Here is a 17,220-nt window from a genome sequence, read left to right on the forward strand (position 1 = left end):
CCTGGAGCCAAGAGCTTCTTCTGGGTCACCCATAATGGTGACAGGGGCCCAAGCACTTGGGCCATCCTGCACTGCTTTCCCAGGCTATAGCAGAGAGTTGGATCGCAAGTGGAGCAGTGGGACACAAACTAGTACCCATATGGGACACCAGCATTGCAGGTAATTGTGGTGGAATGAGGAGGTGAAAAGGCCATGCCAAGATGGCCACTGGCAAGTGAGCGTCAGTTACTCAGGAATGGCTTTGAAACCCACCTGGCAACAGCTCCTGCCTGGCAACAGGCTGTGATTGGGTGGCCTCAGAGCCTGCCTGGCAACAGGATGTGATTGGTTAGAGCATAAACCACCCCTTGACCGGATTGGCTGTCTTGGCTATTTAAGCTGTTGTACCAACTGAAATAAATGAGTCTGCGGGCTGCTCCCTCTGGCCTGCTTTCACCCGACTCCCGGGGTCTGTGTGGTGACTCCACGCCTCTTGTCCCCACCACGCTCCTCCTCTCAGAACGAATTCACAGAAGAAATCAACTGCAACAGGTAATGGCTTTACTCCCTATGCCACAATGCTGACCCTTGTCCCCTCTTCCAACCCCGGTAAACTCAAATCAACACAGATGAAAAAGAACTAGTATTTTCTCCTCCCTAGTGGGAGATCCAACACTGTATTTTCAAATCTGGACTTACAGAATCCAGAAGATGCCCAACCCACTGCTTTTAGTAACAGTCTCTGACAAAACGTTGGGAAGTTTGAGCAACCCGTGCTAACGTGGGCAAGCCAGGGAGGCCTTAGGGGTAAGGAGCTGAGGACTACCCACACCCAAGCCACGTGTATCACACAAATCCCATCGTCTTCCATGCTGATTCAGTATGGCTGAAGACAGCATACCCACTCATCGTGCAGCCAAGCCATGACACCTTGGAGATCAACACACACATGCAGCTTCACTCCAAGCCTTGTCTTCATTGATTTCCAATCAGACCCTGCCCTAAGCACCCACCCACCCTACCCTAGCAATGTAATGATCTCAGCCTAGGTAGGGGCAGTGCGCTCTGTTGATGTTGTTCAAATTCACATCTGAATGGAATGTGTAGTATTCTCTTGCCTTTCAAGAAATCCTTCTCTGTTCACTGCCACTACTCACAGTCCCCACACCGTTCCCAGAAGACAAGAACCTAGACTAAGTCCGGGCCTAGTCAGGGCTCTCGATCTCCCCAACATAATCTGGGGGGTCCCATCCCCACAACAATGCCAGCTCACTTTTAACCTTGCTACCTGCCACGGAAGACTCCGAGGTGGATGACCTTGGAAGAGACAGGTGTTGGGCGGCCAGAAAACAGTTGATTCCACATTCCTGCTCCAGACCTGTCCCTCTGCTGCTACACATCCCATTCCGAGAAATCAGCCCTCTGCCCAAGGAGCTGGCCCCGTCGGGAAGTCCCTGGATACGGAGAGCTGAGGGCTGTGACCTTGAAGTGGCCGTGTTGATTCTTTACAAAGCAAGATGCCTCTCCAAGGAAGCCAGTGGTCACCTTAAGCAAAGGCCCTGAGACAGAGACATTTCTCGGCATGCAGGTCAGGTTCAAGAGGAAGCCTCTGCACAAGGCCTTTGTGTGGGTGTGGATGCTTCTCCACGGCTTCAGGGCCCAGCAGGCCCCAGCTTGGGTGCACCTCAGGGATCAGTTGTGATCAGCACTTCTGGGACTTAAACCTCTTCCTCCCTGAGCTCATTATTCCCTCATTTTGCAAGGAAAGGGGCACCACTTGCTACTGACTGGCTTTCTATACTAATGAACTATTTAAAATTCGTCTCCGGTGCCTGCCACATCGCTGTTATGCAACTCGTGTCCCCCAAGGAACCGTGGTTTGGAGAGACTAGGGCTGCCGGAGGAATGAGGCGGAAGGGCGGGTGCCACGCCCCTGACAGCAGCAGACCCAGATTTGTGTCTCTTCCAGATGGCTCCAGGCTCCGGGGACACATTTCTGGTGTAGGTCTCTGTCAGACTCTCCTGTATTTTCACTTTTAATGACTCAAGGGGGACAGGTAAAGGGTGATGTGTTGACAAAAAAACACAGGACCAATCCTGCTGATGCACCTTTTTGGCAGAAAGCAGGCGTGTCTGGTACCCAGTTGTCTCTCTGCCACCCTGGTGGAATCACCTTACCAAGAAGAGCACTGTTGCGAGGCAGCCGTTGTGAACATCTGTGAACTGTAGCTACAGCTAATGTTTATTGTGTGTGGGAGGACTCGGGGACTAATGGTGGTTTGATTGTCTTTAGATGGTTCCTTATTATCTTGCCCTTTCTCTTGTGATGTGTTGGCAGAAGTTGCAAAAAGAATCCAGAAACGCATTCCCGCGCTCAGCATAGAAATCATCCAGGCGCTTTCGGGTTTGCAAGCAAAATAGCGAGGGTGGGGGAAGGGTAGGGAGTTGGGCCGAAAGCCTTCCTGAGAGATATTTGCTGTCTGATTTAGAGCTCTCCCCGCCCCCACAGCAAAAGGAGATTTTCCAGAAAATTCATTATCCTCCCCCAAGGGGTACTGACTTTGAACTCTTATTGCCGAGTAAACTTCTCAGACGTAAACTGGAATTGAGCTGGGAAATGAAAATACATGAAAGACTTTCTGGACTCAATCACAAGGCCCAGGGGTTGTTTTTTTTTGTTTGTTTTTTTTTTTTTTTTTGGAGACGCAAAGGTAAAGAATCCATTCTTTGTTTTTTGTTTCCTTGGCTAAACTGAATACAAATGAAGTTTCCATTATGTGTGCTTCCCTACTCAGGTGGTCCTTGTGGGTTGCCATGGATCTCTGTGTCCTAGGCAAATCTCTCTCTAGGTGTAAGCACACAGAACAGGCTCTAGCTCCCTCTCCTTGCTCCCCAGTCTGAAATCTGGACCCCGGGGGAGAAAAGTTTCCCAGTTGCTTAGAGCATTCTAGCTGTTGGGCATTTTAGCTTCCTTTTCCTAAGAAATCCGGCTGTCTAGACTTGAGGCTGTTCCTCAGTGCTACAGCCCTGAGCTCACAGCTGCAAAGAAGTGGAGTTGAGTATCTTGGTAACAGCCACCTTTTAGAAGTCTTAGGAAAGCTTGCACACAGATATGTGCAGCTGAATTGTCTTCTTGCTGGGGGATGCCAAGGTAACCAGATCTGCCTGGCACCTGAAGGCCTAATTAACCACAGCGTCTTCCTCTCAGACTCGGGCCAGCAGTGGGCCTCCCTCCACATCCGGGGCAGCCCAGTCCAGGCCCTTCAGCCAATCACTCCGCTCTCCATGCAGGTGTTTCCCACTACACTAGAGCAGAAACAGCGTCAGGAGATGCCTCCGGACAAGCAGCAAACACAACAATAAAATAAAGGAAGACAAAAGCTTGCAGGAGAAAACCCCTTTGGTCTGAGCATGCACTGCATTTTCCTTTTGTTCTAGCTAGACTCTTTCATAGAGGCACCCAAAAGAAAGGGGAGAGAGCACTGAAGAAGACATATGGGATTGAAATTAGCCGTTATCTTCAGGATGCCGCAGGATTGCACATGGGATAATGAATTAAATGAAGTAGAAACCATGGGCTGAACTGGAAATGTGCTTCGTGCCTAATGTAATTAATCTCTATTGAAACAGCTAAGCCATTCAATTTGTGTTGCATGAATAATGAAATGAAAGGGGCACGTAGGAATTAACTTCTTAACCAGCAGAGAAGATGCCGCCTCCAAGCTGAAGAATAGGTGGAGATTTTCCTGACAACTGGATCTGTGTTGATCGGTCTCAGGTCCTTTCTCATTGGCTGGTTGAAGATTGATGTTATTGCTAGCCGTTTCTAGGGCTTCTGGAGCCAGGATGTATGTGGGCTGTGACCCGAAGGGTACACATACAGCGCAGAAGGCTGCTAACGCCGTAGTCTTTTCCCTCAAAGCGATCAAACTTCTCCTTTCAGTGTTTGGAAACAGTTGGTGAGAGAGTTGTCTCGTGGCTGTTTCCCCATCGGTCTGTGTCTGTTGGGCCTCCCAGCGGCAATCCCTCGGGAGGGAATCCATGCCACCTCTTTAAATTCCTTTAGCACGTAACACGGTTTTACTGAGGACTTAGTGATAGCGCATGGACAGGCCATGGACCCCACCGGCCCCCTGGTGTGCCAGCCCATGCCTCTGCCTGCCTCCACATTGCAGACATCATTCTCATCATGGCCCCTGGGTACAAACATCTGGGGACAGGAAGGAGGGGTGGGCGGATGAATACTATTTCTCAAACGCAAACACAGAAAGATCTATGAGAAGCCAAGCTACATCCATACTCTGCAATCTAGGGAAAATATTATCTGAAACAACACTGATTTGGAGGGCTGGGTGTAACTCGGATGGAAATGTGCCCTCTGTTCTTTCTGCCAGCCATCTATTTTCTCATCCTTTGCTCCCATCAGCACTGGAACAAACACACTCTCGCTGCTGAGTCGGTGAACAGGATGGAGCTCTGATTACCATTGTGTGGAGAAAATGTCATCTTACAGAGGGAGCATTAGCGGCTAGAGGCAAGAAAGAGACACAAGGGGAAGCATGTGGTGGTTTCTAAACACAAGCAAGAGTGGTCTCAATTACAGTTGGGTGCTGCAAGTTACAGAGTGGTTTTAGCTAAAGAGAAAAGGCAACTTTTTTTCCTGAAGTTTTCAGACATCAAAGTTGTGAGTATTTATGGGGTGCTATTTGATGTTGCGGTGCCTGGAGACTAAAAATACATCTATCTCTTCAAACATTTAACCTTCCTTTACAACGAAAACATCCAAAGTCCTATTTTCCAATCTTTTTCATAGCAAAATATAGAGTACGTTCACATTATCTATAATTGGCATATTGTGCAATAGAACAACAAAACTGCTTATTCCCGTCTAGCTACAACCTCCTAATCATTAATCAACCTTACCCAACCCCAGCGCTTTTCTCCTCAGACTCTGGACAGCACCATTGTGTCCATGTTTTTTTAGACTTGCACCTGTGATTGAGATCATGCAATCTTGTCTCTCTGCACTTTGTTTATTTCTCTTCCCACCGGGGCCTTCGATGTTGTTGCCAGTGACAAGACAGCCGGCTTTCCATGGCTGAGTAGGTGCAAGCTCCCCTGTGCATTTGTACATTTCCTTTGTCTCTTGCCCATGGCTTTACCCTTCGGTTTCCTTCCATTTCTTGGCTACTGTGACTACTGCTGCAATACACATGGCATGCAAATGTATGCACCAGGAGTGGCATGGCTGGGTCATATGGAAGTTTTTTTCTTAGATTCTTGAGGAACCTGTGTACTCTTTTCCACATGGCTGTACTAGTTTACAATCCCACCAACATGTACAACCGTTCCCTTTTCTCTACATTTTGTCAGCATCTTTGCTATCTTGTGTCTTTTTGAAGAGTAGCCCATCTACCTAGAATGAGAGTTTTGTCGTGGTGGATTTGATTTGCATTTTCCTGGTTTTTAGTGATGTGGAGTGTTTTTTCATGGGCCTGTTGGTAATTTGTATGTCTTCCTTTGAGAAATTTATGTTTCTATCTACTGCCAGTTTTTAAGTGGATTTGGTTTCTTTCATTTTTTTAGACTACTGAGTTATTTGAGTTCCTTACATATTCTGGGCAGCCCCTCGTCAGCTGCGTAATGAGCCAATGTTTGCTCCTCCCCTGTAGGTTGTCTCTTCACTCTGAGGATGCTCTCTTTTGCTGGCCGAAGCTCTTTTAGTTTCTCTTTTTTTTTTTTTTTTTTTTTTCCCTGTGCTTTTGGGATCTCATCTAGAAAATCTTAGCCCATTTCAGTGTCATGAAGAGTTTTTCCTGTTTTCTTTGAGTAGTTTCAAAGTTTCGGATCTCATATTTGGGTATCTAAGCCATTTTGAGTTATTTTTACATAGTAGGACACAGGAGTCTAATTTCATTCTTCTGTATGTGGAGACCCATTTCGCAGCACCATTTACTGAACACCGCCCTTCTCTCTCTCTCGCTTTTTTATTTATCTATTTGAAAGACAGTTACAGGTAGAAATAGAGCCAGAGAGAGAGAGAGAGGTCTTCTACCTTCTGGTTCATTCCCCAAATGGCTACAATGGCCAGAGCTGAGCCGATCTGGAGCCAGGAGCTAGGAGCTTCCTCCAGGTCTCCAACGTGGGTGCAGGGGCCCAAGCACTTGGGCCATCTTCTGCTGCTTTCCCAGGTAATAGCAGAGAGCTGGAGCGCAAATGGAGCAGCCGGGACTAGAACCGGCGCCCATATGGGATGCCAGCACTGTCGGCTGGGGCTTCAGCCTGCTGCGCCACAGCACTGGCCCCAGCCCTTTTCTCAGTATGTATTCTTAGCACCTTGCTCAAACAGCAGCTGGATATAGATGTGCGGGCTTACTTCTGTTCTGGCTTGTTGGTCTATGTTTCTGTTTTTATTCCAGACCATGATTTTTTTTTTTTTTTTTTTTTTTTTGGACAGGCAGAGTGGACAGTGAGAGAGAGAGACAGAGAGAAAGGTCTTCCTTTGCCGTTGGTTCACCCTCCAATGGCCGCCATGGCCAGCACACTGCGGCTGGCATACCACGCTGATCCGATGGCAGGAGCCAGGTGCTTCTCCTGGTCTCCCATGGGGTGCAGGGCCCAAGCGCTTGGGCCATCCTCCACTGCCTTCCTGGGCCACAGCAGAGAGCTGGCCTGGAAGAGGGGCAACTGGGACAGAATCTGGCGCCCTGACTGGGACTGGAACCCGGTGTGCCGGTGCCGCAAGGCGGAGGATTAGCCTAGTGAGCTGCGGCGCCGGCCAGAACCATGATGTTTTAATACTGTAACTTGTAATATATTTTAAAGTCAAGTAATGTAATGCCTCCTGCTTTGTTCCTTTTGCTCAGGATCATTGTGGTTCCATTCAAATTTTAGTAATTTTTTTTAGTTCTATGAAAAATGTCATAGGAATTTTCATTGGCATTGCATTAAATCTGTAAATCATTTTGGGTAGTATTCACATTTTAATAATATTGATTCTTCTAATCCATGAACATGGGATGATTCTCAATTTCTTTTTATCATCTTCAATTTCTTTCATCAAATTATTTATAGTTTTCATTGTAGAGATCTTTCACTTCTTTTTGTTAAATTTCTTTCTAGATATTTTATCAGTATTTTTTGGTTAGCTATTAGGAATGAGATTGCTGGACTGGTGCAGTGGCGTAGCAGGTAGGGCTGCTGCCTGTAGTGCCTGCATCCCATGTGGGTGCCAGTTCAGTTCCCAGCTGCTCCACTTCTGATTCAGCTCTCTGCTATGGCCTGGCAAAGCAGTAGAAGATGGCCCAAGTGCTTGGGCCCCTGTGCCTGTGTGGAGACCTGAAGGAAGCTCTTGGCTCCTGGCTTCAGATCCGCCCAGCTCCAGCTGTTGAGGCCATTTGAGGAGTGAACCTGCAAATGGAAGACCTCTCTCTTTCTAACTCTGCCTCTCTGTAACTGCCTTTCTTTTTTTCTTTTTTTTTTTTTTTGTTTGTTTGTTTGTTTGTTTGACAGGTAGAGTTACAGACCATGAGAGAGAGAGACAGAGAGAAAGGTCTTCCTTCCATTGGTTCACTCCCTAAATGGTCACTACGGCCAGAGCTATGCCGATCTGAAGCTTGGAGCCAGGTGCTTCCTCCTGGTCTCCCATGTGGGTGCAGGACCCAAGCACTTGGGCCATCCTCCACTGCCCTCCCAGGCCACAGCAGAGAGCTGGACTGGAAGAGGAGCAACTGGGACTAGAACCCGGTGCCCATATGGGATGCGGGAGCTGCGAGCGGAGGATTAACCAGTGAGCCACAGCACCGGCCCCTGTAACTGCCTTTCAAATAAATAAATATTTTTTAAAAATGAGATTATTGTCTTGATTGCTTTTTCAGGTGACTCATAATCGGTATATAATGTTGGCACCAAATTTATGAGCTTTGCTGAATTTGCTTATTCTTTCTGTATTGTCCATCTTCTAATATTCCAATATGGTAAGTATAACTTTTCTCAGCTTCACACTAAAGATACAAATAGCTCACACATAGCACATGTGTAATATTAGAGCGTTCTCACCAGTGAGATTTCTGCCTGCTGATTTACTCTTCTTAATAGCGTTGTTTTCTTTCAGTTTGAAGAATGGCTTTGACTTTTCTTTAAAAAATATTTATTTGTTTATTTAAAATAAGAGGAGAGAGAGAGAGAGAGAGAGAGAGAGAGAGAGAGAGAGAGAGAGAGATCTTCTATCTGCTTGTTCGTTCCTCAGGTGGCTGCAATAGCCAGGATTGGGCCAGGCTGAAGTCAGGAGCCAGGAGATACACCTGGATCTCCCACGTTGGTGGCAGGGGCACGAGTACTTGGGACATCTTCCGCTTCTTCCTGTGGGCACTAGCAGGGAGTTGGATCAGAAGTGGAGCAGCCAGGACATGAACTGGTGCCCATGTGGGATGCCAGTATACTATTGCCAGTACTTGCTGCTCTACAATGCTGGCCTCTAACATTTATTATATTACAGGCGTAGTGGTAATAACTTCTTACAGCTTTTATCTGGGAATGTCCTTATATCTCCCTCTTATCTGAAGGATAGCTTTACTGGGTTCAGTGTTCTTAGCAGGCACTTATTTTTTCCTTCAGCACAGTAAAAGTCTCATCCCTTTCTTTATTGGCCTGTATGCTTGCTGCTAGTAAGTCTGCAGTCTGGTGAACTGGGAAACATGTTTGTGTTATTTGCTTCTTTTCTCTCACAGTTTTGAGAATCTTCTCTTTATTTTTTATCTTTTAGAGTTTGATTATAGTATGCCTTGGGATGCCTGAGTAGTTATATCTTTTGCCCAGTTTGGAGAATTTTCTGTCATTATCTTCTTGAATATGATTTCTACCCCTTTGGAACCCTCAACTCCCTGTTGAATCGCAGCAGGAAATTTGCTGTTTTCATTTTGTCCCATTGGTCTTGTAAGCTTTCTTCATTCCACTTGATTCTTTCTTTTTAAAACCGCTTGTATGCATGAATTTCAGAAATTTTTGCACAAAAATATAAACTTACTTGTTAACTGTGCTTTCTTATTTCTCAAAAAAATTTATTTTACTTGAAAGGCAGAGTTGTAGAGAGGGATGGAGGGAGGGAGGGAGGGAGGGAGGGAGGAAGAGATAGAGACTTGCTGATTCACTTCCCAGATTGCTGCAATGGTCAAGGCTGGTCCAGTCTGAAGCAGGGAGCCTGGAACTCCTTCCAAGTCTCCTCCGTGGCTGGCAGGGGCTTAAATACTTGGGCCGTCTCCTGCTGCTTTTCCAAGCCATGAGCAAGGAGCTGGATCAGATGTGTGTCTTGTCAGATAGTGTCTTCAAGCTCATTGTGTTTTTACTTTCACTTACTAAACTTTTCAGTTGAAGGATTTCTGTTTGATTTTGTTTAGTTATACTTCCATGCATCAAATTTCTGTTAGAATATTAAACTGTTTCTCTGTGTTGTTTTGAGGTTTGTTGAGTTTCCTTGAAGCAACTATTTTGAAGTCTTCACCCAAGTACTTGAACATTTCAGTTCCTAGAAGGTTCACTTTTTCAACCTTATTATGCTCCACTGGTGAGCTCATGGTTGCCTGGAACTTCTTGACTCTGTGATGTGCAATATCATTTGTTCATTGATGAATTAATCCTACTAATCTGGCTTTGTGCCGGTCCTTCTAGAAATTCTAAGCAGTCTGTTGATTTTCTTTGAGCATATTTCAGCACTAGACAGAACCCTAACTTGAAGTCTACATGAAGTCTACCAATGATATGTGTTTTTTTTTTTTTTTTACTGATTTAGTCTTACAGTTTATTCTCCAAACCCAAATTAGTCCCAAATCTGCAGTTTGTTTATTGCTTAGAATGAACTGAGATGACTAAAAAGGAACATTCCATTTCTACACTTGTTTTCCTGAGCCTGTTGTAGGTTCAAACTCCTGACCCTGTGTCTCCCAGCGCCATGATGCTATATCATATCTGCAGCTCATTGCCCACCAAGACTAGTGTGGTCAATGGTCCAGAGACTTCATCCACACATTTTTAGTATTTCATTCTTCACTACACACAGCTTCAGGGAAAAGAAGTCATTTTTGCAGTCTCCATTTCACCTTCCTGGTTAGTACCCTGCTGAGCTGGGTATCTACCCTAGGAAAACAAAGTACCCCTGGTTCTCCAACACTGCCCTACACACACCATCTCCCCAACTAAGTCCACCTCCTCATCAAATATGCTTGTCTCATACCTTTCCTCTCAACTAGTTATGAGACCAAGTAAGACCTCAATAAATGTATACACATTAAGGTGTTAACCCATTTTAAAGCTAATTTCCTTTTGCCAAAATAAATGGGCCTCCAGGTGCTGCATATTACACATTAAGCCTGGTTGATAAAGGAGATTTTGGAGGAAAATTGAGAGAGCTTTCTATTATATCCCATTGCTAAGACGAGCAATTTCCTGGAAATATAAGGGCTCTTTAGGAATTTCATAGAAAATACATTTATCAAAAAATTATGCAAGGGTCTCAAAAATTTTTACACCAAATAAACACATCTTTTGATGTCCATTTTTACCCCATGAACTTCTGAAGTACCCTTCTACATTCTGCAACGGTAAATGACTTGCAGAGAGAAGTCTCTGGTTGTTCAGCACACTTAGTTCTATATCTTGCTCATCATTCAACATAGGACTTCTGAGAGGGGTCAGAAAAGACATTGCAGTCCCCTGCTTCCTGCCTCTTATAGATCTTGTAGGAAGCCAGCTACACGTGATACCCAAGCAATCCTTGGGGAGTTGTGGTCAAGAACCAAAGCCTTCTGACAATAACCATGTGTGAGAACCATCTGGAAAACAGCTCCTCCAGTCCTGTCAAGGCTTCAGATGGCTGATAACTGGACCACAATGTCTTAAGAAAACCCACCCAGTTCAGCTGCTCCCAGATTTCTGATCTTCAGAAACTGAGGTCAGAGATGTTTATTGTTTTCTAGTCACCAACTTAAAACTTTAAGTTGCTGCATAATGAATCAAACTACAAAAATATACTGTATATAAAAATGCATAAAAGTATGCCAAATTACCAAAATGTAATATTCTTCCTTGTTCTAAAAGGGTTTGAGGCAACATTATGATTAGTTTTATTTGCTTGTGGAATGAATGATACTTTTCAACAGATTTAGTTGTCATTTTATGTCACATTGTGCTACAATGAAGCTTGAATTTTCTCTGGTTTAAAGAATGTTATATATTTGTTTACATTCCCTTTTTTGGCCTGCTTCTTAGAAGCAAGGAAAAGCTATCAATCTTATCAAAAATAGAACTTGGTAATAGCACAGAAAATCAAACTAATTAGAGTAATTTACATATGAATAAAAGTTAATTACTTTTTGGATTATTTTCCACAAATAAATGTTTTCTGTACCTATTCAGAAGAATGATAGGCACTAATAGTGATTTTGAGTTTGAATTAAAAAACAGATCTTCTACCTTTCAATTATGCTGTGTTTCCTACTTTGGACTGAGTAATCTAATTACCCTTAGTTTGCAGAAAATGAGGAATCTGTAGCCAAAAAAAGCCAAGTAAAGAGCCCAGGATATACAAAGATTTGAGGCTTCTGTACATAAGGAGGCACCGTCTTTCCCTGGATAGTCCACTCAGTTATTCTGTGTTCTACAGAATTTGAAAGTTCCTTCCAAAATTGCCTATTTAAGTGTTTTATTCCTTACGTAGCCCAATGAATGTATTCAACTACATTTCTACAATTGAACCGCAGTACCAGGTAATTTGCTACAACTTGAACAAAACGAATATACTTGCTTTTTAGCCAAAACTGAGTGGCTTACACAATAATAGCAGGTATCAGCCCACAAAGTATCTACGGATCCAAACTTTGGAAATGACTCAGCTGTGTAGCTCTAGCTCTGGGTCTCATGGAGCTGCAGTCAGGATGGGAGCCGGGAGGCCATCATAAGATGGTTTGACAAGAGCTGGAGGGTCGCTTCCAAGGTACTTTACTCGCAAGGCAGTTGGCAGGAGGGCTCAGGTTCAGGCCATGGCCTCCCAACAAGGCATCTGGCTTTCCACAAATGGTCCAAGTCAGGTGGAATAGTGACGTTTCTCACGACCTAGTCTTCTAAGTCGCAAATCGGGATTTCTTTTTGCAATATCCTATTGGTTACCAGGTCATCTCTATTGAATGCAGATTTTTAGAGGGACAATGTGCACATATACTATATCTCTCATAGCCATCCCCAAAGGATCTGGTGGTAGCAGTCATTCTCATCAAATCCAAAATGGGTATTCTCAGTTCATTTTTTTATCCTGAGGAAGTTTCCATAATTCATTTTTAAATATTTAATTTTCAGAGCTCTTGAGATAGTGGAGAAGGTGTTGTAGGTCTGTTCCATTCACATGTCTCAAGCGTACCTACATGGAGGTCCACAGCTGAGTTGTCAAACTCTTTATTAAAATCCAAGTCACGTAGGAAAAGGACAGTTTAGTTCCAATGCAAAGCCCACTATGGAGTTTTTTTTAAAAACTTTTATTTAATAAATATAAATTTCCAAAGTACAACTTTTGGATTATAGCAGCTTCTCTCCTCCCCATAACCTACCTCCCACCCGCTACCATCCCATCTCCTACTCTCTCTCCCATCTCATTCATCAAGATTCATTTTCAATTATCTTTATATACAGAAGATCAACTTGGTATATACTAATATTTCAACAGTTTGCACCCACACAGATACACAAAGTATAAAGTACTGTTTGAGTAGTAGTTAATTTGCATAGTACAACACATTAAGGACAGAGATCCTTCATGGGGAGCAAGTGCACAGTGACTCCTGTTGCTAACAATTGACACCGTTATTTATGACGTCAGTGATCACTTGAGGCTCTTGTCATGAGCTGCCAAGGCTGTGGAAGCTTCTCAGACCACTATGGAGTTTTACACAGGATTGTTGTACAGCGGAGGTGGGCGTTTCACCCAATAGTGAAGACACCCCTGAGATGCTTGCTTCCCATATTGGAGTGCCTGGTTCCAGTCCTGGCTTTTCTGTTTCCCACTCAGCTTCCTGGAAATGTGTACTCTGGGAGACCTCATGCTGCCCAAGTGATGGCTAAAGTACTTGGGCCCCTGATACCTATATGGGAGACCCAGACTGAGTCCCAGACTCCTGGGTTCAGTTCGGCCCAGCCCAGGCTATGGTGGAGCGGCATTTAGGAAGCGAATAAGCAGATGGAAGGTCTCTCCCTGTCTGGCTGGCTGGCTGGCTTTCAAATAAACTTCGTTGTTTTTTTTTTTTTTTTTTGCCTTGAAAGAAAGCATTTGTCTTACTACATAGGTATTAAAAATAATTTAAAGATATTACATTGAATCAATAAATCTTAACTATTCTGTTGAGCATTCAACATGTGAAAGTATTTAATTATAAAAGTCTCTGAAAAAACTAGAACCTTTTGTCCTGAAATTTTCCCAGCTCTCACATCGTTCTGGTCTAATAATGTATGTCACTATAGCTACTCAAAGTGGAAAGAAAGAAAATGCATGCTAAGCTTGGACGCAATGAGAGCTACGCACATTACGTTAGAAGGAGGAGTGATTCGGGTGGATGGCGTGCTGTGAAGCCACACTGTGGATTTTTCTTCTTTTTTATTTTTCAAGCAGTGGGTCATAATGGAATGATTACATGCCTTGGAGTCAAATGGATGCAGACATGAATTCTTAGTTATATCTGACCTTTGACAAGCCCCTTAAATTCCTTGAGCTTCAGTTCTATAGGAAATGATGCCTAATTTTCAGGTGAATTAGAAGAATTAAGAAAAATTTTAGCAATGTTATTAGCCTAGATCTCATATTGAGCCTAGCTAGGGGCTCAAGAGCTAGCTTTTCCTGCTCCTCTCTGAAGTTGGATCATATTTAAAATGCACTTAGGAATTTGCCTATGATGCAATCCCTTGTTAACTGTTATTTGCAGAGACCAATCTTTGTGCAAGGAAACCATGACCTTGAAGGGAACACTAGGCCACGCTGGGTGACTTAGGTTGGCCTTGAGAGGGGTAAAGCACCCCCTTGTGGGCAGTGGGGTCCTTGGGAAATACAAGGAGAGGGAAAGTTTATCTCACCTTTCTCTCTGTCCCCCCGACTTCCGCTACAGAGAGAGGAGCAGCTGGGCCAGTGCCAGAGACAATAAGCAGGAGTTTCTGCTTAAGTACAAGCTCAGTGTTTACAAGGGTAGAAGTCTGGCTCAGGCCTTTGACATTACCTGACATTCTGTGCTACAGTTCCTGTTGTGTTAATGGACCTCATTCATATGCTGATAAGACTTCTGGGCTGGTGGCAAGAGGGATGCCTTTAAATTAATACAAAGGACACTGTAAATTTTAATTTACAACAACCCGATCAGCCCGATGGATGTGCTCTTCTCATCGTAAATTTCACTGTGGTTACACAGCTTGAGTGGATAATTAGAAAACGCACCGTTACTCTTACACTGAGTACAATATGTATTTTGTTTCTAGCCTCACTTCTTTGAACAGCTCAAAGAGTAAATTAAATTTACGGCACAATCTCCATGGAGGTGTGTGCAGGGATACTCTGTCACCCAACAAAGGGCACTGGAGTTTGTCTGGCCCACTGCTTCATTTTATCACGGAGAAAATTCCAGAAGGCAAGGGATTTCCCAAGGCTATGCAGCCACTGAGAAGTAATCTGGTGCCAGAACCCAATTTCCTGTTTTCCCAATGCAATTCTCACTCCTCTTTGTTTTACATCAACACAGAGCAAAATGTGGTGACACTCTAAATGAGAGAGCTCAGGTTTGGTTTTCTTTTGCTTATCCACTCACACTTTATTTTAAAGAAATTAAAGCATCTGCCAGCTTCTCTATGGAGTATGAATTCTCTGCTGAGTAACCAGAGTATTTGTTGTGATTTTTGGGGGATAGCAATTTCACTCCCTTTCTTTTTACACCCTCGGGATGATTGTCGTCTGCTTCCTGCAGACTGTTGGCATGCATGCTGCTACAAGCCCCTGCTTCTCTCTCTCCCTACGTGGTAGACCTGTTCATTTCATTGCAGTCCCAGTGCCTATCCTGACTGAGGCAGCACATCCTACAACGACAAGAAAGAACCCAGGGCTTCCATTCTCCTCACAGAATCCTGCAAGCTTTTGACACTCCCTTCCTTCACAGAGCCTGGAGGGTTGCTTTAAAGAAAGAGCAGATCCCCAAGTACCATCTCAAGCCCTGAACTGGAACCCCTGGGCTTGAAGTCCGCATTTTTAACAAGAACCCCAGGTGATTCTTAGGCACAGCAAAATTTGCAACCCACACTCCTGTGAAAATCAATGGCTGTTGCATTCACCTAGCACTTTGCATGTGTGCCATTTTAGCATCTGTCATTTTCTAAGTGAATAAAATATTGTAGGTATTGTACCATTGGCTCCTTAATAATAGTGCTCCAGTTTCACACTTTCCTCCCTGTCCCAAAGATCCCAGAGGCACTTAGTGAATAGATTAGCAATTCAATTTATTAAATGACTCCATAATTAAATGTGAAGTTACATTAGTCTTTCTTAACACACACTTTATCCCCAGGAAAGCAATACAAAACTCTACTTCCTGTGTTAAAGGAAGTCCACTTTGTAAAGTGCCAAACTTGACCAGAAGCGCAATGAGGACAGGAAGGAGGCTGTTCTGGCTTTGACTGCCCAGCACCACTACCTTGTTTCTCTTTCTACCCACTCTTAGTTTGTTGGGCACCTCTGTTCCTCGTCCTCCATCCGTGGATTCTCGGCCCCTGGCCAGCTGTATTCCAGCTCTTAGAGTAGGGAATATAGGTCCCGGCGAAACTAATCAGCACACATCCACCTACTGTCCACAGTGTGGTCAGGAATGCGTGTGGCTCAGCTAGGACCTGTCAGAGACAGAGAGAGCTCGGCTCTTAGAGGAGCTTCTGCGTGTGGGAGAGAAACCGTGTAACCACATTCAGCTCACCACGGTGCTGTGGACAGCAAAGCACAGAGGAAAATAGTTCCAAATGACCTCAATGAGTGGATGAAATCAAACCACTGCTGAAGCCAACTTTATGTTTGGCTTCTCTAGTTATGGGAGGCAATGATCCCTTTTTATTATCTAAGTCACTTGGATCTGGGGGTTCAAGTCCGTGTGACCACAAGTCCTTGAGTAATCACAGGTATGGACCATGTTTATCTTGCTCATTGTCACACCTCCGAGCCTGAGAGTGGAGAAGCAGACAGGTAAGAAATGTTTCTGGGTGCATAAATGAACTTGAATTGTTCACTTGTGTCTCCCTGATGGAGTAGTGACTACTCTGCATTCAGACTATCACAGCTTGTTAGAGTCCTGCACGGTTAGCTGCATGTTCCTGGACCAAGTCCACCCCAGGTTGCATGGGCTGTGTTGCTTTCAGGGACCACAGAGATTTTTAAAAGGAAAGCAGAGGGCAATGCCTGTCTCCTGATTGCCTGACATCACCCAGGCACGGTGCGAGGCGCAGTCACACAGCTGTCCTCCATCAACCTTCACACAAACAACCTTATCTCAAGGTGTCTGAGTGCTTAGATCAAAACCCATAGCTCTATGTGGGCCAAGTGGACGTTCAGACTCAAGTGTGTGTCTGCTGCTGCCCTACAGCTTGGTGCTTGTGCCCGAGAACTTCCAAGGCTCATCAACCCTCACCAGAGGCCCCGCGAGGAGAGAGCAGTGCCGAGAAGTTTCCAGCTTCCAGTTGATCCCTCACAGCGGGAACTCAAGAACTCATTGCTCCAAGCAATGAGGGAAAAGTTTAAGCCATTGCCTCAGGAATAATAACTCATGAGGCTTTGACTCTTCTTTCAGAATGTAGCTGGGCTCCCATCTCAGAGCCTCTGATTGCCAAGTGATCATGAGGCCAGGTGCCCTGCTGTGGGCTGTTCAGCCAATTCCTGAGGGTTGTCTCACTTGACAAGGGTCCCGTTTTCAGGAAGGGTTGTCATGTCCTATTCATTCCCGTTTTGGAGCTCATTGAAGCAAACTTGGTCAGTCTATTCCCCTGCCCTCAATACTGCCTGTTCCCAGATTTTTCCATTCTGCAGACCCACTTGGATATGCAGAGAGAGAGAGAGAGAGAGCTAGCTCATCTCGGTCAAGCTGTTTCCTGCCTCCTTGGAGTTCCCCCAACACCTGAATTTGCTCTTTGCATGCAGCAGCATGGAGGGTGCCAGACTCCGCAGCAGCTGCAGAACCAGCTGCTTTGGGA

General features: G+C 44.7%; 1 long non-coding RNA gene across 1 annotated transcript in view; it reads left to right on the forward strand.

Annotated features, from left to right (window-relative positions):
• The first annotated feature begins 420 nt into the window (after positions 1 to 420).
• LOC127487278 (uncharacterized) overlaps positions 421 to 17,220 on the forward strand; it is a 53,910-nt gene continuing 37,110 nt past the window's right edge. Inside the window, exon 1 of the long non-coding RNA XR_007913986.2 lies at positions 421 to 531. This is a non-coding gene — a long non-coding RNA (uncharacterized lncRNA). The remainder of the gene's footprint in view (positions 532 to 17,220) is intronic.

Source organism: Oryctolagus cuniculus, chromosome 2, assembly GCF_964237555.1.
Source record: "Oryctolagus cuniculus chromosome 2, mOryCun1.1, whole genome shotgun sequence".
In the NCBI taxonomy this organism is placed as follows: Eukaryota; Metazoa; Chordata; class Mammalia; order Lagomorpha; family Leporidae; genus Oryctolagus; species Oryctolagus cuniculus.